The sequence below is a fragment of the Chiloscyllium punctatum genome, chromosome 29 (assembly GCF_047496795.1).
Source record: "Chiloscyllium punctatum isolate Juve2018m chromosome 29, sChiPun1.3, whole genome shotgun sequence".
NCBI lineage: Eukaryota > Metazoa > Chordata > Chondrichthyes > Orectolobiformes > Hemiscylliidae > Chiloscyllium > Chiloscyllium punctatum.
The window spans coordinates 55,333,425-55,356,923 of NC_092767.1; the positions used below are offsets into that span (position 1 = coordinate 55,333,425).

General features: G+C 46.9%; 1 pseudogene; it reads left to right on the forward strand.

The window, feature by feature from the left end:
• The first annotated feature begins 1,384 nt into the window (after nucleotides 1–1,384).
• On the forward strand, nucleotides 1,385–16,500 carry LOC140454344 (beta-1,3-galactosyl-O-glycosyl-glycoprotein beta-1,6-N-acetylglucosaminyltransferase 3-like; annotated as a pseudogene).
• The last annotated feature ends 6,999 nt before the right edge of the window (nucleotides 16,501–23,499 follow it).

The following is a 23,499-nucleotide window of genomic DNA, read 5'->3' on the forward strand; positions in this document are numbered from 1 at the left end:
TGGACATTATGGGCAATTCAGCATGGCCAATCCATCTAACTTGAACATCTTTGAAATCAGAGCACCCAAAGGGTACCCAAGCAGACAACATGCAAAAACTCCACACAGCCACCCAAGGCTGGAATCAAACTCTGGTTCCTGGCACTGTGCTCCAGCAATGCTAACCTCTGAGCCACTCTCGGCCAGGGGAATTTTTTTTGGATCCATATCAACTTGCTGTGCTCAGATTCACAGCTTTATTATGAACGGTCAAATCACCATAACTCCAATTTCGCATCAGAGAGAGAGAGAGATGACGGGTGGTGAAGTTTGATTCAATTTGATTTACTATTGTCACTTTTTTACAAATAAATCCATGGGATGGGGGCACCGTTGGCCAGGCCAGTGTTTATTGCCCATCCCTAATAGACCAGAGGGCAGTTAAGAGTCACAGTACAAACAGGTCCTGCCCGTCTCCTGGTCCTCTCTTCATCCAAGGGTTACCCCTCCCACATTGTTGTGGGCTCGATGGAAGGTTCCTTCCTGAAAGAGCATCTCAGCCCAGGCTGGGGCGTGGGTTATTGGACTTGGCTGGCTCTGTGTTCTCTCTGGTTGTAGATTCTCCAATCGCGATCCTCTCGTTCACTTCACCCGGGCGACACCGGTCCAGGAACGGCTGGAGAGAAGCAGAGACCGGGAAAGGAAACGCCTGTAGCCAAGCAGGCAGACAGGAGCGAGGGGAGCCCGGACTCCGAGAGAGAAACAACGGAACATTGGCTGGGTATCATCCAGAGGAGGGCGGGAGGAGTTACTGAGAGAGACAGGGAGAGGGAGAGGAGTTAGTGAGACAGAGAGAGAGAACGAGGAGTTACAGAGGGACAGAAAGAGAGGAGGAACAAGAGAGGAGTTACTGAGGGAGAGGGATGAGTTAGTGGAGGAGAGGGATTACAAAGGGAGAAGGATTATAGAGGGAGAGGGCTTACAAAGGGGTCACAGATAGAGGGAGAGGTGTTAAAGTGGGAGAGGAATTCCAGAGGGAGAGCAGTTCTGGGGGGAGAGGGAGTGAAAGTCGGAGTTTTTCGTTGAATCTTGAGGAAAAGGAAAGACAAGAGTCTAACAAGGAGAGGGGACTGGCTGGGGCGACCTCTCCAGCAAATTGCAGTCACTCCTTCCGCACGGTCTAGTGAAGGCAGTGCTGCCCAGCACAGAGAGCATCCATTCTGCGTTTGCCTCTCGCCTGTAGGCTGGGGACACTGCCCTCTGGAAAGCGCTGTGCCCAAGCTGAGCCAGCGTTGTGCCCACTGGTCGTGCCTCAGATCAGCGCTGTGTGTGCTCAGTGTGGTCTTGTTGTGCAATGGCTGCTGGTCCAGAGAGGAGGGAGCCGGCTGACCCTCAGGCTGGTGAAACCAGGCGCCAGTCCAATGCAGGAACACCTCCTGCTGGTCGAAGAGAACTCCACCTGCTGGCAGATCATCCAGGGGGACAGGCAGGAGGTGGAAAGGGCCCTCCTCAACTCCATTACTATCCCCCTCAAGCACCAGGCCGTCACTGAGGGAGATTATCTGAACATGACCCGAAATTGCAGATCGTTTGTGAGGGCCCGTAAGTATATCACTGTCCCCCTGAGCCCTGAGGAGGAACACTTCCCCTTGGCTTACTCCATGGCTATCCACCAGAGCATTGAGATGTTCGAGAGGCTTCTACGGAGCATTTACGCCCCACAGAATGTCTACTGTATCCACGTGGACCGCAAATCCCTGAGTCAATTTCATGCGGCCGTTCGGGCCATCGCTTCGTGTTTCCACAATGTCTTTGTCGCAGCCAAGCTGGAGTGGGTCACCTAATCTGGCTGGAGCAGAGTTCAGGCAGATCTCAACTGCATGAAGGAGCTGCTGGAGAGCCCTGTCCCCTGGAGGTACTTCATCAACGTGTGTGTCCAAGACTTCCCCCTGAAGACCAACCGGGAGATAGTCCGCAGCCTCAGAGCTCTGAACGGCTCCAACGTGATTGAGTCGGATCCTGCACCAGGGTTCAAAAATGTAACCGCATTCCTGTCTGCTGGGCCTCTCTCCATCCAAGTGTTTTCCATCCTCCCTCCCTCCATCATCCCTCTCTCTCTCTTCCAGTCCTTCACTCCCGACTGTACAAAGAGAGACAAGGTTGTTAAAATTGTTCAACTGCATGGAGGGAGGTTCAGAACGTACAAAGGAATAGAGAGGAATTAGAGAGTTCAGCTGCAAACAGAGTAGAAGGGCAATTGATGTTTCAGGTCGGAAACTTTCATCAGAACCCAGGGAGAGGAAGGGGCTGCAGACAAAATGGGGGTGTGGGGCTGGGGAAAGGTGGGTGGGATGGCGATTGGTGGATGCAGGGAGGAGGTGGCTGTGATTGGACAGTGGGTGGGGGGGGGAGCAGATGGGTGGAAAGGAAGACGGTCAGGTGAAAGGGATGGCGTAAAAAGAGAGGGCTGGGCCTGGGATAAGGAGGGATATAGACTGATTACGAGAGTGTACAGGAATGTAGGTAGGTTAAGAGTGGAGGAGAAAGTGAGGACTACAGATGCTGGAGATCAGAGACAAGAATGTGGCACTGGAAAAGCACAGCAGCTCAGGCAGTATCTGAAGAGCAGAAGAATCAATGTTTCGGATATAAGCCCTTCATCAGGAATGAGGCTTGTGGGCCAGGAGGCTGAGAGATGAGTGGGAAGGGTGTGGGGCTGGGGGTGGAAGGAAGCTGGAAAAGTGATAGACAGATGAAGGTATGTGGGGGGGGGGGTTTGTGGAAGGTGGAGTGGACAGGTGGGAAGGAAGGTGGACCGGTCAGGAGGGTGGTGCTGTGTTGGAGGCTTGGGACTGTGATAAGTTGGGGTGGGGAAATGAGGAAACTAGTGAAATCAACAATGATCTGCCTGGTTGCAGGGTTCCAAGGTGGAATATCCAGGCGTCAGCTGGTAAGGGTTTGGTGATGGAGGAGGCCCAGAACCTGCATGCCCTTGGTGGGAGGGGGAGTTAAAGTGGTAAAAACAATGACTGCAGATGCTGGAAACCAGATTCTGGATTAGTGGACTTTTGCCCGAAACGTCGATTTCGAAGCTCCTTGGATGCTGCCTGAACTGCTGTGCTCTTCCAGCACCATCAATCCAGACGGGGAAAGTTAAAGTATTCAGCCAGAGGCGGTGGGGTTGGTTGGTGAGTGTGGGTGTCCCAGAGATGTTCTCTGAAACAATTCACAAGTCAGAGTTCTGTCTCCCCGATGTAGAGGAGACCACATAAGGTGCAATGGATGCAGTAGATAACATTGGTGGAGGTACAAGTACACTTCTGTCAGATGTGGAAGGATCCTTTGGAGCCTTGGACTGAGGTGAGGGGGAAGGTGTGGGTACAGGTTTTGCACTTCTTCCAGAGGACAGGGAAGGTGCCAGGAGGGGAGGGTGGGTTGGTAGGGGGTGTGAATCTGACAAGGTAGTTGCAGAGGGAATGGTCTCTGAAATGCAGATGGAGTGCAGAGGAAAATATGTCCCTAATGGTGCGGTCTGTTTGTAAGTGGCAGAAGTGGTGAAGGATAATGCAATGTATCTGGATGTTGGTGGGGTAGAAGGTGAGGACCAAGGGGTACTGTCTCTGTTGTGTTGGGAGGGGTGTGGTTTAAGGATGAAGGTACAGGAAATGGAGCAGATGCACTGGAGAGCATTGTCAACCATGTGGGAGAGGAAGTTGTAGTTTTTGGAGGTAGGACACCATCTGAGATGTTCTGTGATGGAAGTGGTCCTCCTGGGAACAAATGCAGCAGAGGCAGAGAATAAGGGATAATGTTTTTACAGGGGCATGGTGGGAGGAGGTGTATTTCAGGTAGCTGTGGGAGGTGGTGGGTTTGTAGTAGATGTCTGCGGTTAGTCGGTTGCCATAGATGGAGAGGTCCAGGAAGGGGAAAGGTGTCAGAGATTGTCTGGGTGAATTTTGAAGAAGTAACAAAGAGGATTAATGAAGGCAGAGTAGTAGATGTCATCTATATGGACTTCAGTAAGGTATTCAACAAGGTTCCCCATGGGAGACTGATTAGCAAGGTTAGATCTCATGGAATACAGGGAGCACTAGCCATTTGGATACAGAACTGGCTCAAAAGGTAGAAGACAGACGGTGGTGGTGGAGGGTTGTTTTTCAGACTGGAGGCCTGTGACCAGTGGAGTGCCACAAGGATCGGTGCTGGGCCCTCTATTTTTTTGTCATTTACATAAATGATTTGGATGCGAGCATAAGAGGTACAGTTAGTAAGTTTGCAGATGACACCAAAATTGAAGGTGTAGTGGACAGTGAAGAGGGTTACCTCAGATTACAACAAGATCTGGACCAGATGGGCGAATGGGCTGAGACATGGCAGATGGAGTTTAATTCAGATAAATGTGCGGTGCTGCATTTTGGGAAAGCAAATCTTAGCAGGACTTAAACATTTAATGGTCCTTGGGAGTGTTGCTGAACAAAGAAACCTTGGAGTGCAGGTTCCTAGCTCCTTGAAGCAGAGTTGCAGGTAGATAGGATAGTGAAGGCAGCGTTTGGTATATGCTCCTTTATTGATCAGAGTATGGAGTACAGGAGTTGGGAGGTCATTTGTGGCTGTACAGGACATTGGTTAGGCCCTGTTGTAATATTGCATGCAATTCTGGTCTCCTTCCTATTGGAAAGATGTTGAAAGGATTCCAAAATGATTTACAAGGATGTTGCCAGGGTTGGAGATTGGAGCTAAAGGGAGACGCTGAACAGGCTGAGGCTGTTTTCCCTGGAGCATCAGAGGCTGAGGGGTGACCTTATAGGAGGTTAACAAAATTATGAGGGGCATGGATAGGATAAATAGCCAAAGTCTTTTCCCTGGGGTCGGGGAATCCAGAACTGGAGGACATAGGTTTCGGTTGAGAGGGAAAAGATATAAAAGAGACCTGAGGGGCAACATTTTCATGGAGAATGTGGTACGTGTATGGAATGAGCTGCCAGAGGATGTGGTGGAGACTGGTACAATTGCAACATTTAAGAGGCATTTGGATGGGTATATGAATAGGAAGGGTTTGGAGGGATATAGGCCGGGTGCTGGCAGGTGGAACTAGATTGGGTCGGGATATCTGGTCAGCCTGGACAATTTGGACCGGTGATCTGTTTCCATGCTGTACATCTCTATGACTGTAAGTGGGTACTGCAGATGCTGGAGATTACAGTCAAGATTAGAGCAGTGTTGAAAAAGCACAGCAGGTCAGGCAGCATCAGAGGAGCAGGAAACCCCTACATCAGGAATAACTTCACAGAGGCCATTATCCAGTCACCAACTCACCATTTTGTTTACACATGGAGTCCTTGACACGGATCCAGCTTCCTCAGAGCCAGCTCAGAGTGAACAGAACATCTGATCATCCTGTTTATTTTTTTTCAGAAGCAGCCTCAGGAGTAGCAGTCAAAGTATTCTCCAGGTGTAGGTAGGCCCAGGCAGCAGCAGCAGGGGTGCAGGCGAGGTCCAGGCTTCAGTCGGAGGAGCAGGCCCAGACTATAGCAGCAGTGGTGGTAGTAGCTGCCTGTACAGCTGAGCACAGCTTCAAATGAACAGAAATAAGCAGAAAGAAACCCCAGAAAACAATCACAACAAACCATGAAAAAAAATTTGAAACTCCTTTTCAGTAGGAGGACACCAACAGCAGCACATAAGACACACTGAAGCTGTTTCGAAGTCAGTCTCCTCTCCTCAAGAGGATTGAAGAGTCCTTCATATGCTGATCCAGCTCCCCTCGAGCCAGCTCTCAGTGAGCAGATCCCTTGACATGCCTGTTTATTTTTCTTCCACTACCACCCGACAGCAGTCATGCTTATTTTTCCCTTGTACCCATGTCATGTGTGTAGGTGTCAGATGCAGTGAAAAACAACAAGTGTGTAAATCTTAATTTATGTGGGAAATAGAACCCACTCACTTCAATAATTTCAGTCCAAGACAAGATCTGCAGCAGCAGTATCATCTGATATACTCTTGCAAGAGTGGTATCTACAAGGTAGGCACACAGTACAAAACCTTGAAACAATTCATTTCCCTTTCCCTCCTCCCACTACTCTAAACCCAGTGCCCATTCCTCTTGTTTATCTCTTGCCTTATCTGGCCTTGTGCGTAACAGTACAGGTTTTGCTTGGCCATTTCACCACATCCCTCTGTGGTCTATTGTTGGCGTATATATCCTCCTTCACTGCCATCTGCTTCCTTGCTTGCAAAAGCAACATTTCCTCTCAGTCTTCGTCCACACTGAGCCTTATGACCTCTTGATTGTGGTTTTTGTTTTTGCAGAAGTGGGAAACAGATGCTTATAACTGTTTGTACAAGTATATCTAGCTTAACCTACACTCCCCTTCCTCTTTCATGATTCAGCTTTGTGATTTTCGCAGACAACATTTATAATTGCTCCTCACAATTTATATTCCATCACCAGGAAGAAAGGAAACAGACAGTCCTGTTTATTTATATTTTATTAAACAATTCACAGTTTATACAAACAATTACATTTACAGCTGTATACAGAGAAACAGCAATTTTACAAGGGAGGGGAATTACAAAGCCAAGCCCCAAACCCTGACATTCAACCGGTTTTCAGGGAAAGGAGGACAAACCTCAAATCCCAGTTTCAATCATTACAAACTGTAACAATGACATTCCGTACATATAAGACAGTCCAACTGTGTAAGAAACAGAGCATACAATACAGACCCCCAAAAAACCAGCAAGCCTCCACCCCCCACCCCCCACCTAAATCCCTCCCACCTTCTGGCCGCTCTAAGGCAGCCCGCCCCTACGCGCCTTCCGACTCTCAGTCCGGCCTGACACACCTTTCGACCACCTGTAGGACAGCCCATCCAGATTACCCCTTCTAAGGACGACTGCGCTCAGAATGGCCTCCCCATCTACTGGCTCTAGGGGCAACTGGCATCAGGGTGGCCTACCCACCCTCTGGTTCTCGGGGTGACAGCTTTCAGGACGACCCATGAACGTCCCAGCTCACAGTAAGGACTGCCAGACCCAGGGACACACAAGACAGTGCAGGTGATAAGCCCAACAAGAAACACAATAGAGTTAATTGTGAAAAAATGGAGTCCTTTCTGGTACACAGAGTCCAAATAGTGAGTCTTCAAAAAAATTAGAGTTCTCAGGAACAGAGTCCACTCCAGTTTACATGTGTTGTCAGAAATAGAGTCCACTGCTAAAAACAAGGTCTACAACCAAGGTAAGAGTCCACTCCCAAAGGCAGCAAATGCACACCCCACAGCACACAGGTGTTCAGTCTCCATGGAGTCCTGGCACATCCTTGGAGAGCCAGGCCCACTCACAGGAACACAGTACATTGTAAAGGTGGTTAACTCACAGGGGTTTTGGTCCACTCCTGAAAGGAAGGTCTTCTCCCAAACTCCAGGATACAGCAAATGCTCACCTCCCAGCACACACACAGGTGTTCAATCTTCAGAGGCCCAGTCTCAGAGCTAGACCTCCCCACAGGAACAGCTCCTCTGGTAAAATGTATGTCTTCTACAAGGGCTCAGTCCAAACAGTGAGGACACATACAAAAAACAAAACTAGAGTCCAAGGGCTAAGCCCTACCACAAAATTAACATTGTCCTTTTCTCAAAAGTGAAGAAGAGTAACACACAGACTATAACCAGTCAGTGAAACAACAATCCCCTAATGAGAACAGAGTTACACCTGAAACACGGTCTGTGCATCAGGAGTTTAACAATCAGTCCTCAGTAAAGGAATGCCAGTTAACAAACTGGCTAAATAATTCAGCCAGTTCAGGAATCAGGTTTCCCCCACACAAAAAACAAGCAGAAACCAACAGTAACACACTGACTGTGACCCAGCCAGCACAGAGTCAGTCCCCGAAATCAAGAAGACCTCTGAATCTCCTGTTTATAAATTTTATGAAACAGTTTACAAAAACAGTTAACATTTACAACTGTATACAAGAGACAGCAATTTTACAAGGGAGAGGAGCATTCCCCTGTTTTTTTTATTTTATTAAACAAGTACCAAAAAAGAGGATACAGCACAACAGTTAACATTTACAGCTGTATACAACAGCAATTTTACAAGGGAGAGGAGCAGCAAAGCTCGGCCCCAAACCCTACCGTTCAACCAGTTTACAGGGAATTGAGGACAAACCACAAATCCCAGTTTCAAATATGAAAAGACAGCAACAATGACATTTATGCATAAGAGAATCCTGTTACGTTAAAAAGTGCAGACAATGCAGACCCAGCAAGCCCCCGTCCCTCCCAACTTCCGACCACTCTATAGCAGCCCCCACCAAGCGCCTTCCGGCTCTCGGTCCGCCCTGACACACCTTTCGACCACCTCTAAGACTGCCCGCCCCACTACCCACCTGGGGTGACAGCACTGAGGACGGCTACCCACCTTCTCGCTCTCGGTCTGCCCCTACGTACCATTGTGCTCTCACCCACCCCGATGCGCCATCTGGCCAATGGCTATCCTGGCACACCTTTCGGCCACCTCTAGGACAGCCTGTCCCCTTCCCTGGGATGACAGCGTGCAGGGCAGCCCACAAGCCTTCTGGATCTCAGCCCGCCCCTACACGCTTTCTGGCTCTTGGCTGCTCTGATACAGCTTTCGACCACCTCTAGGACAGCCCATCCCGATTACCCCTTTTCAGGATGACGGTGCTCAGAATGGTCTACCCACCATCTAGCTCTCGGGAAGACTGTCATCAGGGTGGCCTACCCACCCTCCGGCTTTCGGGACAGCCTACCAACCTTCAGGTTCACAGGATGGCCTACCCACCCTCCGGCTCTCAGGGTGACAGCTTTCAGGACGACCCACGAGCCTCCCAGCTCACAGTAAGACCTGCCAGACCCAGGGACATGCAAGACAGTGCAGGTGATAAGCCCAACAAACCATATGATAGTTAATTACCAACAAACAGAGTCCTTTCTAGTCCAGAGTCCATTAGTACAGACATTTTTCTTCAAAATGTAGAGTCCACTTCCAGACCTGAGGGGTGGAGAGAATGCCATACAAGGCCTTGATGAGACCACATCAGAATCAGTCTGTACATTTTTCTCTCATTTAAAACATAAAATAATTACATTGACAGCAAGTTTCACCTGCCTTTTTCCCAGGGATGAAGGTTGAACAAATTGGCTTTTACACATTTAAGTTTGGAAATCTGAGAGATCATTTTGAAATGTATAAATTTCTCTGAGGGGACATGATAAGGTAGTTGATGGGACATTGCTTTCTCTTGTAGGTTTGACAAGATGTTCTGTAGAATAAGATATCGTCAGAGTCCTACAGCACCGAAACATACCCTTTCGTCCAACTCATCTCTGCCAACCAGGTATCCTAATTGGAACTAGTCCCCTTATCCTGTCTTTGGTCCATATCCCTCTAAACTTGTCCTATTTATGTCGTCTGTTAAATCTTGTAATTGTACCCACCAAAACAATTCTTTTTGGCAACTTGCTCCGTATTTGCACCACCCTCAGGTCTCACCTTAAACCTATGCCCTCTGGGTTTGGACTCCCCCATCCTGGGGCTATTCACTTTTATTGATTTCCCCCACAATTTTATAAACTTCTATATGGTCACCCTTCACCCTCCAATACTCCAGTGAGAAAAGTCCTAGCCTATCTAGCCTCTCCTTATAACTGCAGTCCTGGCAACATCTTTGTAAATCTATTCTGCATCCTTTGCAGTTTAACAACACCCTTCTAACAGCAGGGCGATCACAAATTTATCCAATACTCCAAAAGTGGCCTCACCATTGCCTTGCAGAATTATTTTCCCCTGTGAGGGCTGTTGCACTGTGTAAATCTCTTCTGTACGAAGTTGTGAAGGCTGAGTTGATGAAGTTATAAAAGGGTGAGCAAGGTGACCTTGTTTTAAAAAAAAGATAAGGACCCCGGAACAAACGATAGAAATGTGGAATTGAAATTGCAACCAGAAGAGCAGTGATCTTCTTGAATGGTGGAGCAGACTTGAAGGGACGAATGGCTGACTTATGCTATGATAGTGGTGGAGACAGGTTATGCCTTAGTTCAAATAAAGAGTAGGGAGTTTTCTGACCACTCAGCTAAGGGCTTTGGTGTCCCTCCTGATAACATGAACCTTGAAGTTAATCTCCCTCTGCACCAGTCACAGAATTAAAGAATTCTTGTGGAAGGATGCCATTCAGCCCATTGTGTCTGCAATTATTCCACATCTAGTACCAATCTCCTGCATTTCCACATTCAGCTCTGGCAACATCTTGTAAATCTTTTCTGAACCTTTTCAAGTTTCACAACATCCTTCCTATAGCAGGGAGACCAGAATTGCATGCTGTATTCCAGAAATTGCCAAACCAATGTCCTGTTCAGCCACAGCATGACCTCCCAACTCCTACACACAACGCACTAACCAATAATGGCAAGTGTAGCAAACGACTTCTTCACTACCCTGTCTATCAGCGACTCCTTTTTCAAGAAACTATGAATCTGCATTCCACGATCCCTTGTTTCATCATCACTCCCCAGACTTTTCCATGAAGTGTATTATTCCTGCCCTGATTTGCCTTTCCAAAATGGAGCACCTCACATTTATCGACATTAAACTCCATCTGGCACTCCTCGGCCTATTAGCCCATCTGATCAAGATCCCGTTGTACTCTGAGGTTGACTTGAAATATTACTCTGGATGTAGGTTTGCTCGTTGAGCTGGAAGGTTCATTTTCAGATGTTTTGTCACCATACTAGGCAACATCTTCAGCGAACCTTCCAACTCAGTGAGCAAAACCTACATCTAGAACCTCAACCTGAACTACAAACCTTCTCAAACCTTGCTGATATATTACTGTCATGTATAATCGAGTTACAGTAAAAAATGTTGTCTTATGTGCTTTACAGTCAGATATCGATAGGTTAAGTTGGCAAAAATGTTGGCAAATGGAGTGCAATGTGGGAAAATGTGAAATTGTTCATTTGGAAGGGAAATCAAAAGAATAGAATATTATTTAAATGGAGAAAGCTTCAGAAAGCTGCAACACAAAGGGACTTGGGGGAAGTAGTGAATGAAACATGGAAAGCTTGCACACGAGGGCAGCAGGTAATTGGGAAGACTAATGGAATGTTGGACGAAAACAGAAATTTCTGGAGAGACTCAGCAGGTCGGGTAGCATTCATAGAGAGAAAACAGAGTCAATGTTTCGAGTCTGGTGACCTTTCTTTAGAACTGAAGTGGAATGTTTGCCCTTATTTGAAGGGGGGTTGGAGTATAAAAGTCAGGAAGTCTTACTGCAAATGTGCAACGTGCTTGTGAGAGCACATCTGGAATACTGTGAGCACTTCTGTTCACCTTATTTCAGAAAACATGTTGTTTCATTGGAGGAAGTTAAGAGAATGTTCAGTGGGATGGCCCCATTATGGAGGGATTATCTTAAAAAACAAAAGGCTAAACGGGATTCTACTCACTGGAGTTTCGAAGAATGAGAGGTGACCCCATTGAAATGGACAGGATTAAGGGGCTTGACTGGGTAAATGCTGAAAGGATGTTTCTCCTCATGGGAGAGTCCAGGTCCGGGGGGGGAGGGTATTGTCTCAGAATAAAGGGGCACCAGTTTGAGACTGAGATGAGGTGGAATTTCCTCTCTCAGAAGGTTGTGAATCTTTGGAATTCCTTGCCACAGAGAGCTGTCCTTGTATATATTTAAGGCTCAGATGGATAGATTCTTGCTCAGTTGGGGAATTAAACGTTACGGGGATAGGGCAAGAACATGGACTTGAGGAATGTTGAATCAGCCACGATCCGAGTGAAGCTGGCTTGAGGGACCAAATGTCCGACTCCTGTCCCGACTTGTTAATGCTCTTACATTTACTGATGAACCTGTTCAAAGATGTTATCGCACAACTCTGGAACAGAAGCGACTTGAACCTGGGTCTCCGAGGCTCACACCACATGGATCCTAGTTTACTTTATATCATGCACTTGACATTCATGCTGGTAGTTACGGCTGCAATTCGCACCAACCTGCTTTAGATCAAATTAATGAAGCAAAGCCAGTGCAGGTTTTCAAAAGGTAAGTCTCCAACCTCGCATCATGCATTGATGAAGTAGCTGAGAATTTGAATGCAGAGAATGTTGTCTGAACTGAATTCAATGAAATGTTTCACTAGGCACTAGATAAAAACAGCTGAACAACAAAATTGACAACACAAGCCCTGATTCATGGATCTTGTTTTGGACGAGAGGTTGGTAGGTTGGTAGGTGGGAATGATCCACACAGCTGGGACATATAAACATCAAGACCCGGAGCAGGAGAAGATGATTTGGCCCTTAATGAGGCCCACCATACTATATGATCGTGGCTAATCCTCTATCTCAATGCCATACTACCGCTTTCTCCCCATGCCTTTGATGCTTTTGAAACCTAAATATTTGTGAATCGCATTCTTGGAAATATTCAATGACTCAAACTCTACAGCTTTCTGTGGTACAGAATTCCATAACTTCACTATCCTGTAAGTTAAATGTTTCCGTTTCTCAGCCCTAAATAGACGACTGCTTTTATTCAATATGTCAGTGATATCAATCTTGGAGTATGTGGCAGAATGCCCATATTTGGGGCAATGATAAACCTGGAGGATTGGCAAATGGTGAGGATGATGTGAATTGTCCAGAGTCACCACAGTGAACAGACAGCATCCAGTCAGAGGTGAATACAGAAGAGAAGGATGTGTTTTGGGAGAAGGATGTGGAGAGGTAATAGAAATGTAATGGCACAATCGTAAAGAGTGCGCAGGATTAGAGGGATCTGGCAATAAACATTCATCGACATTAGAAGATGGGGGAGGCCATAAGAGCGTAGAAAAGCAGAAGGCTTCATAAATAGAGGCATTGATGCCAATAAATGGTTGAGTTATGCTGCATGTCGAATTGGTTTAGCCCCAGTTGGATTGTTGTGGTCATTTCCGGTGACTATAAAACGATGTGAGGGCCCTCAGGACAGGGAGGAGATTTCGCAGAATGGTGCCAGGATTTAAGTTGGATGGCACAGTTGGAAAGGTCAACGATGCTCCCATTGGAACAAAGGAGATTGGGGTGAGGTTTATTCAATGGGTACAGGGTGAGCACTCGGTAATGAAGACAAGGAAATATACTTCACTGTTCACCGATTGTACAAGTGCAATGGAATGCAGATGTAAGATTTTGGGTTAGAGGCATGGTGGGGAGATCTGAGGAATTGAAATGCAAATGAAGCCTAAACTACATTTGTATGAGATGATGGCAAGTTCCGATGTAAGTTGGAAAAAGAAAATCTGCTCCCATATATACAAGGAACAAGAGTAGGCCATTGGCCCTTTTGATCCTGTTCCACCATCCACATTCCTGCATACTATCTATCATCCCCTTGGTAACCAAGGATCCATATCTACCATGCATGATGCCACGAGGACCGAGGATAAAAGATATCTTTTGACACAATGTAAATAAAGTGCCTTGTGTCTTGCGGAAGGGGTGGCACGGTGGCTCAGTGGTTAGCACTGTTGCCTCACAGCGCCAAAGACCTGGGTTCGATTCCAGCCTTGGGCGACTGTCTGTGTGGAGTTTGCACATTCTCCCCATGTCTGCGTGGGTTTCCTCCGGGTGCTCTGGTTTCCTGCCACAATCCACAAAGATGTGCAGGCCAGGTAGATTTGTCGTGCTAAATTGCCCATAGTGTTCGGGTACATTAGTCAAGGGTAAATATTGAGTAGGATAATGGGTGTGGATGGGTTGCTCTTCAGAGGATTGGTGTGCACTTGTTGGGCCAAATGGCCTGTTTTCATACTGTAGAGAACCTAATGTGTGGTGTCCTTCACTCTGAGAGAAGAGCTTTGGATTCAAATCCTACTCCAGGAGCTGATGGCCATAGGAAGGTGTCTTCATTGCTTTTGTGAGACACTCAAGGGTATGGGCCAAGTGCTACAAAATGGGATGAGAATAGTTCGAAGGTGGTCTTTTTGACCAGTGCAGACACGATGGGCTGAAGGGCAACTTATTATTTTGGTGCTCTAAACCTCAATAACCAGAGAGCATGGAGTCACAGCATCATACAGTATGGAACAGACCCTTCAGTTCAACCTGTCTGCGCTGACCAGGCATCCTAATCTGACCTAGTCCCATTTGCCAGCCTTTAGCACATATCTCTCTAACCTATTCCTATTCATGTCCACATCTAGATGCCTTTTAAATATTGTCATTGTACCAGCCGCATCCACCACCTCTTGGTAGCTCATTCCAGGCACACATCACCCACTGCGTGAAAAAGTAATCCCTCAGGTCTTTCCCCTCTCAACTTAAACCTATGCTTCTAGTTTTGGACTCCCCCACCGTTGGGAAAAGACCTTTGGCTATAGAGCCGACCTGGAAGGAATCAAAATGGGGCAAGAACAGAAAAGGAGGTCAGCTAAACAATTCTGAGCAGCAACAGAAAAGTGCAGCCAGCACGTAAGCAAGCTAGCTCGCTTACTGAAACTGGCTCCCATTAAGTGAGAAGGCAGGAAGACCGAAACAACACTCAATAGGTGTTGTAGAAGTTTAAGGTCAATGATCTAATGCTAAACGTCACGTACCTAGATCAGGATCTGATTGATCATTTGTGTTGCTAAGGCTTGAAATCAAAATGTAATTCGTGAAAGGGGAACGCTGATTTGTGTGTAAAAGTATGATTGCAACTGCCTGATTCAGACTCTCCAGGCAAGGGTGGGCTTTGACCCGGCTGGTTGAGTCTTCTTGCATGTATGTGATAAAGGAAGCTGTGTGAAGTGTACTATCATCTGGCTGATTATTTCAACATCTATCCATGCTTCTCCTGATTTTATGAACTTCTGTAAGGATACCCCTCAGCGTCTGACCCTCCAGGGAAAATAGCCCTAGCCTATTCAACCTCTTACTGTAGCTCAAGCCCTCCAATCTCGGCAACATCCTGGTAAATCTTTTCAGCACCCTCTCATGTTTAACAACATCCTTTCTTTCGAAGGGCGACCAGAATTGTATGCAGTATTTTAAAAGTGGCCTCACCAATGTCCTCTACAGACAATAGATCACACTTGGTAATGGCAAAGGCATATCAGAGATAATCAAAGATACTCCTACTTAGAGACAATAGGTGCAGGAGTAGGCCATTCTGCCCTTCGAGCCAGTATCACCATTCATTATGATCATGGCTAATCATCCACAATCAGTATCCTGTTCCTGCCTTATCCCAATAACCCTTGATTCCACTATCTTTCAGAGCTCTATCCATCTCTGTTACAGCTGCAACATTACATCCCAACTCCTATACTCAATGCCCTGACCAATGAAGGTAAAGGTATCAAACACCTACTTCACCACCCTGTCTATCTGCAATGCAACTTTCAAAGAACTATATCCCTGCACACCATGTCCTTCTCTCTAAGGCAAAAGCTCTGTGTTCAAGTCCCACTCCAGGAGTTGATGACCACAGGAAAGTGTCTCCATTGCACTGGTGAGGCATGAAAGGCAATGTTCCCAGTGCTGGAAAATGAGACTGGAGTAGCAAGGAGCCTGTTTTGCCAGCGCAGACACGGTGGGCTGAAGGATCTATTTTTCTGGTGCTCTCAACCTTTATAACCAGAGGGCACAGCTTGAAGCCAGATCCAGTGGGAGAGCTTGAGGATGAGTTTTATGTTTACTCAGCGAATGAGCATTGGGAGATGGTTTGGGAGGCAGGGATATGGGGAAATTGGCAGGTGACTGGCACTAGGCAATAGGAGTGAGAAAGGCCTGAGGGGCTGAATGGCCTTGTTCTCCACTGTAAGGTGAGTAACTGAGAGAAGGAGTGTGCATGGATATTGCTGGAGCTGGGGGCGAGGAGAGTGCAGAGGAGTCGGGGAGGGAAAAAGCCATAGGTGAAGTTGAAAAGCTATCATTTCTGCTTTCTCATCTCTCTCACTCTCTCTTGCACTTGCCTTTTAGAAATGTTGGCAATACCACCACGATACCCTCGACCAAGTCATCTTGACGGCGCAACTGAAAGACCAGCCGAACATCAGCCCCTCCATCTTCATGGGCAGTGCCTACTTCATGGCCTCCAGAGAGTTTGCTGGCCATGTGTTTGACAGTGCCGAGATCCAGGCCTTCCTCAAGTGGTCGGAGGATACCTACAGCCCGGACGAGCATGTGTGGGCTACCCTGCACAGAATGCCCAATGTACCAGGCTCCATCCCGTACACCCAAGCAGCCACCAGGACACTTGGCCGGGCAGTAAAGTGGTCCTTTGAGGCTGGTGACGTTGCGAGGGGTGCCCTATACCCTCCCTGCACGGGAAGGTATCGCCACTTGGTCTGTGTGTATGGGGCAGGAGATCTACATTGGGTGGTCCGTCAGAGATGTTTCTTTGCAAATAAGTTTGACCCCAACATGGACAACACGGCAGTACAGTGCATGGAGGAATATCTCCGAAACAGGACACTTGGTAAAACTGGGGCTGGGTTAGAGGTTGGGACAGAGTAAACCTCGGTGATGGTGGTAGGGGTGGTGGGTGAGACATTGGAAACACTGAGAGACTGGGCACTGTGAAACTGGGCACTGTGAGACTGTATAGTATAACACTGGCTGCTGTGGAGGCCAGGCACAGTGAGACTGCATGCTATAACATGGCTACTGGAACACAAGACAGTGTGAGGCTGGGCACGATAGTGTTGGGCACTGTGGAGATTGGATACCTTAATACTATCCACTGTAACACTGGGTGCTGTGAGACTTAGCACTGTAACATTCGTCACTGTAAGAGTCAAAATGTGTGGTGCTGGAAAAGCACGGCAGGTTAGGCAGCATCCGAGGAGCAGGAGAACCGATATTTCAGGTATAAGCCCTTCATCAGGAATGTGGGGGAGTAAGGGGGTTGAGAGATAAATAGAGTGAGGGTGTGGCTTTTGGGAAAGGTAGCTGGGAAGGTGCTCAGTAAATCCAGCTGGGGGGGGGGGTGATTGTGATTGGTCGGTGGGGAAGGTCGAACATATAGTTTGGAAGGAAGATGGACAGGTCAAAAGGGGAGAGCCGACTTGGAGGGTTGGATCTGGGATGAGGTTGGGGGAGAGGAGAGATTTGGAAACTAGTGATGTCAATGTTGATGCCATGTGGTTGAGGGTCCCAAGGCAGAAGATGAGGTGTTCTTCCTCCAGTCGTCAGATAACTTGGATTTGGTGGTGCAGGAAGTGTCATTGTGGAGTGGGAGGGGGAGTTGAAGCGGTTGGTCACAGGTCGATGGGGTTACTTGTGCCCAGTCTCACAGGGACACATCCACCAATAATACTCAACACTGCACGAGTGGACACTGCATTACTGGAACACTGCACGAGTGGACACTGCATTACTGGAACACTGTACTAGTGGGCACTGCATTACTGGAACACTGCACGAGTGGACACTGCATTACTGGAACACTGCACGAGTGGGCACTGTACAGCTGGACACTGCAAGACCAGTGTTGTGACCATCACTATTTTTTTTATTTTTCTCATTTTGGTTTGGAACTGAGTCCAAATTGAGAATTGAAATTTGAACAGTGACTAGTTCTTCTTTAAAAAAAAAACTGGACAGACAAAAGACTGATGTTTGCTGTTAGGATCTGGCCAGGAAAGATAATGCAGATGAATTACTGCTCTCTGAACACAGCAGACGCTTCAGCACCGAGATGTAGTTCTGCTCAGGGACTGACAGCTGGATGGATATTGAATGGGTCAGTCAGTAAGAGGAATGCTGCCAGGCAGGTAATCACAGAGAATGGTGAGAAAGAAAGAAAAAACCATGAGTGACCTCGCTCTGACTGGATTTTGGGCTTGGAGGAAGTGCTTCTTTGGAAGTTGCTGGACTGGTCTGATCTTCTTTTTGGTTTGACTTTGTCTAGTTATTTCCCCAGTTGTTAACTTGTTAAAAGATCTGAGATGAGAATGTGAGTCTTCGGGAATGAGTATTAGTCTCCACAGTTCTGCAGAATTTGTTCGCATTGACTGGTGACTTTACGTTCAAACATGGTGTACAGTTCTTGTGCCTGTAATACAACCCAGCATCAAAGGATTTCATGATGGCCTATTATTTATCATTGAAACTGTTATCAACTGGCAAATTAAAATTTTAAACAAGTTTATCTCTTAACTGTCTGCTGGTGTGCGAATTGGGGGGGGGGGGGTGCATGGGTTTATGATCATCTGTGTTCTGCATAGTGACATAAACAGAAATTAACAATTTATTAAGTTATAAACTTGACATCCAAGATCTGTTATTTGTAAATTCTGGTCAGGAACAATTGAACGATTTTGTGGGTCATTGAATGGTTGAATGTCACTGTGTTGCAAATCCAGTGATCGGGAGGTTGGTTTTGGTTCAGCTTCATTTTTCTGTATCACTCCGGACACCATACCTCCAGGCACAATAACTCTGGACACTGTCACTCTGGTTACAACACTGTCACTCTGGACACTATCACTAGATACTTTGAGATCGGACTGTGACATTGGACAGTGTAATGCTGGACATTGCGATGTCAGATGTTTTAACTATAGACACTAACACTGGAAATAGTGACACTGGATATCATTTGGATGCAGATAAAAAAGGAAAACAGTCAAAAAGAAAACAAATGAGATAGAATCTACTTGGAGAAATGGGAACTAAATGGGACTGAGTGAGAATGATTATGGCTGTTTAATGAACAGAAATCAGAACACTGCAATGATGTCCACATTTAATTGAGGGTCTCGGCGTGGATTGTATAAAGAATATCAGATATGGAGGAGTGCGTTTCAGACTGGAATCTAATCGAGGGGTTCAGGGTGGTTTCTGTACAAATGACGGAAGCTGACCTATGTGTGTGAATGTCCTGAGTTAGTCTAACATCCAGGGATTGTTTAATGGAGCTTGCTTCATACTTCAACGACTCAGACATCTCCATTGTATCCGTCTCCCACCAAAATTGACAGGGCAATGACAGCAGAAGCTATACAAAGAGAAATGTTGTCTCTGTAATGCCACATGTAATGCCATCTGTATACATCCAGGGCAGGAACAATCCTGGGATTGATAAGAGTAAATCTCCCTCCACTCCATCCTCATCAAACACTCCCAGGACAGGGACAGAATGGTGTTAGGTACAGAGGAAGAACTCACCATGACATTGTTCCCATCATTGTTCCTTTGGCTATGGGTTTGAAATGCCATCCCCACACTGTCAATGACTATAGATCTGTCTCTGAATTTTGTTTCATCATTTAAGATTTATTCAGCCAGGTGAGCCCTCACAGCTCCCTCTCCCTCATAGGCATAGACAGTGTGTCTGTCTCTCCTCTTCTGTCTCCCTATTTCTCTCCCTGTGTGTGTCTCTCTCTCTCTTTGCCTCTCACTTCTCTGCCTCCCTCCCTCATCTCTGCTTTCTGTGGTTTTTCAGTGGGTTCGTGACACCATTGCGATGTTAAGAGAGACTGTACTATGAATGTCACAGTGTTTGCTGTGCCCTGGAGGGTGGAGGACTAGCTGGTGGGCAGTAAACAAGGTCATTTCCAGCTTGGTGAGCTAGTACCACCCCAGCCTCAACTTTACCTGGACCGTCTCAGAATCCTTCCTCCCCTTCCTCGACCTCTCCATTTCTATCTCGGGGGACCGACTCAACACAGACATTTACTACAAACCGACTGACTCCCACAGCTACCTAGACTACACCTCCTCCCACCCTGCCCCCTGTAAAAACGCCATCCCATATTCGACATTCCTTCGCCTCCGCTTCATCTGCTCCCAGGAGGACCAATTCCACTACCGAACAGCCCAAATGGCCTCCTTCTTCAAAGGCCGCAATTTCCCCTCCGACGTGGTCGACGATGCTCTACATCGCATCTCCTCCACTTCCCGCACGTCCTCCCTTGAACCCTGTCCCTCCAATCGCCACCAAGACAGAACCCCACTGGTCCTCACCTTCCACCCCACCAACCTCCGGATACATCGTCATTTCCGCCACCTCCAAACAGACCCCACCACCAGGGATATATTTCCCTCCCACCCCTATCAGCGTTCTGGAGAGATCACTCCCTCCACAACTCCCTCGTCAGGTCCACACCCCCCACCAACCCAACCTCCACTCCCGGCACTTTCCCCTGCAACCGCAAGAAGTGCAAAACTCGCGCCCATATCTGCCCCCTCACTTCCCTCCAAGACCTCAATGGATCCTTCCATATCCATTGCAAATTCACCTGCACCTCCACACACATCATTTACTGTATCCGCTGCACCCGATGTGGTCTCCTCTACATTGGGGAGATAGGCCGCCTACTTGCGGAACGTTTCAGAGAACACCTCTGGGACACCCGCACCAACCAACCCAACCACCCCGTGACTGAACACTTTGACACCCCCTCCCACTCCACGAAGTTCATGCAGGTCCTTGGCCTCCTCCATCGCCAGACCTTGGCCACACGATGCCTGGAGGAAGAGCGCCTCATCTTCCACCTAGGAACCCTCCAACCACATGGGATGAATGTAGATTTCTCCAGCTTCTTCATTTCCCTCCCCGCACCTTATCTCAGTCCCAACCCCCGGATTCAGCACCGCCCTCTTGACCTGCAATCTTCTTCCCGACCTCTCCGCCCCCACCCCCTCTCTGGCCTATCACCCTCACCCTCACCTCCTTCCACCTATCGTATCCCAGCTCCCTTCCACCAAATTCCCCCCCACCTTTTATCTCAGCCCGCTTGGCACACTAGCCTCATTCCTGAAGAAGGGCTTATGACCGAAACGTCGATTCTTCTGCTCCTCAGATGCTGCCTGGCCTGCTGCGCTTTTCCAACACCACACTTTTCAACTCTGCTCTCCAGCATCTGCAGTCCTCACTTTCTCCGAGTTAGTACCCAGTGGGGCTGCCTGAAGGGTCACTGCTAAAGACACAGACACTTTCAATTGACAGCAATGAGTAGCTGAAGGGAACAATGTTTCCAGGTTCACTGAAAAGACCTACAGTGGGTGGGAGAGAAAGCTGTGGGGACGACCAAAGATATGGGCAACTTCATTGAGTGAGGAAGGAATTAGCAGATGGAATATAATGTGCAGCAGATATTTCCAAGCTAACTTAGTGACTGATTAAAATTCCCATTCCTTGCCCAGTCCATCCTTCTACACCCAAAGGTGATTTGTCCCTGTGGGACAGCAGTGTAGGTCAAACTGCGGGATATGAAGATGGGAACTGTGAAGTGTTCCCAGTCTGAGCCACAACATGAGGAACACAAGGATTGAGATGATTATTCTGTCGTGGAAGGTGAATGAGTTTTGGAAACAGGGTCCCTGTGATTGACAACACTATAAACCTGGCAGCATCCAGAACCAAAGTAAGGCATCAGAGGAATCACAGATGGAAGTGGGAAGGGACTGGGCAAGGGCAGAAAAAATCGAGTCAATGTTCTGGGGACATGAGTTTGAATCCTATCGTGGCAGATGGTGGGAATTGAATTCAATTTCAGGGGAAAAGGAAGGAGTCTTCCCCATTAAAACATTGTTGTGAAAACCCGTCTGATACATGAATGTGCTTTATGTAAGGAAATTTGCCATTTGACCTGGTCTGGCGTATATGTGACTCCAGACCCACAGCAATGTGCTTGACCTTTAACTACCTTCTAGGCAATTGGGGATGGAAAATAATGCCGGCCCAACCAATTATGTTCCCATTTGTGAACAAATTTAAATAAAGTTCTCCAGCTCTGGTACCCTCCTGTGCCAACTCTCCAAAATTGATGAATTCTTTGGCAATGCAGTTCAGTTCAGTTCAGTTCAGTTCCCAGTTCAACGTTTAGCTCAACTAACAGGGTTTGTGTAGCTCTAATTTTAATGTTTGCTTTAATGATTAATTGCATTAGGTACTTATCTGTGATCGTCACTCAACTTGTCGAAGATCATAGAATCCCGACACTGCAGAAAGAGACCATTTGGCCCATTGAGTTTGCATCAACCCTCCACAACCCAGGCCCTGGTCATGACACGGGCTGCTTCAGGCACAGCCAACTCCATTTTCAGCTTGTCTTTCTCCCTCCCTCACAATTATTCATCCCTTTGTCTGCCAGATTGCTCTTCTCTCTCTCTTTCTGGGCTCCATCTATTGGAGGACTGGACACAAGTAAGTTGTTCTCTCTTACTGGTTCCCTTCATGCGAGTTTCAGGTCTAATCTGGTTGACAATGTCCTTCACGAAGTGACGAATTTGGTCCCCAGTGCTGCTACTGCAAATCTGATGCTCCCCAGTCAGAATCTGTTCTCCATCCTTGCCATTTGAAGCACGTCTTTGAGGTGGTGTTTAAAGGGCAATCAACATTTAGGAGTGAAGTGATGTAATAATCAGCAAAAACAACCTAGACCATGTCTGTCTTGCTACCAGTTGTTAGGAAGAAGTACTTTACTGTGTTGCCAATTTCAATGTCGAAACTGAAACCGAATAGTATTCCTGTTTTCATTCCTCACTCATGTCTGAAACATACATCTTTAACCCTACATTATATATCAGTCAGAACTATTTAATGTCTTCTGAAAACACTTCTGGGCCAGACCAGATAAGATTCCCAGATTCCCTTTGGTGAAGGACATGAGTGAAGCAGATGTGTATTTACAGCAATTGGTGTTTGGTTCTGCAATGGGACTATGAAACTAACTTTCAATTCCAGATGGATTAATTATTTGAGATTAAATTCTGCCAATTGCTGGTATTTATATCCTGGGTCACTGCAGCACAAGTCCAATGAGGTTCCCCCAGTCCAACTACATCACAATTTACATTATTCCCCAAATAGCAACACCTTAGTTTCCTACAGCACTGTCTGTGCAGCAGCTCATTTGATTCTTCTTCCCCACCACTTACACCCATTTATTACTGTGTAGCTACTACAGTTTGATTTCAAAATGTGTGCATTTCAGTTGGAAAAATACAAATGATTCTGTAATTTTAACTTTATTAATTGGTTGGTTATTAATCATTTATTTCATTCTTAGATTATGGATTAATCAGTTCATTTCAGATGGAAAGAGGTAGCTCTGATCACTGAGATAATGCAGGGCTGGCATCTGAGTATTTGTGTGATCAAAGGATCAAGAAGTTGCCAACTATTTGGACTCTATATTACAGTCTGGTGCATTTCTCTCACCTCTATAAAGGATAAAGCAAAACACATGAGACATTACATTGACTCAAGAAAAGCAACTCCTGGAATTCTGAAATAAAATGGGAGCGATGTTGAGTCTTCCTTGTTTCAACAAGACTCAATGGAAAATTTCAGTAGCAGCTGGTAAGCGTTGGGGTGTGGGTGACAGCCTCAAGCAGAGGGACATGGAGCTGTGATTGTGAAGGTTTTATAGAATCCTAGAGGTCTACAGCATGGAAACAGGCTTTTCAGCCCAATTTGACGATGCCACTCAGTTTTCACTGTTAAATAGTCCCATTTGGCTGTGTTTGGCCCATATACCCTCCCCCCACCCCACCCCCAGAGAATATGGA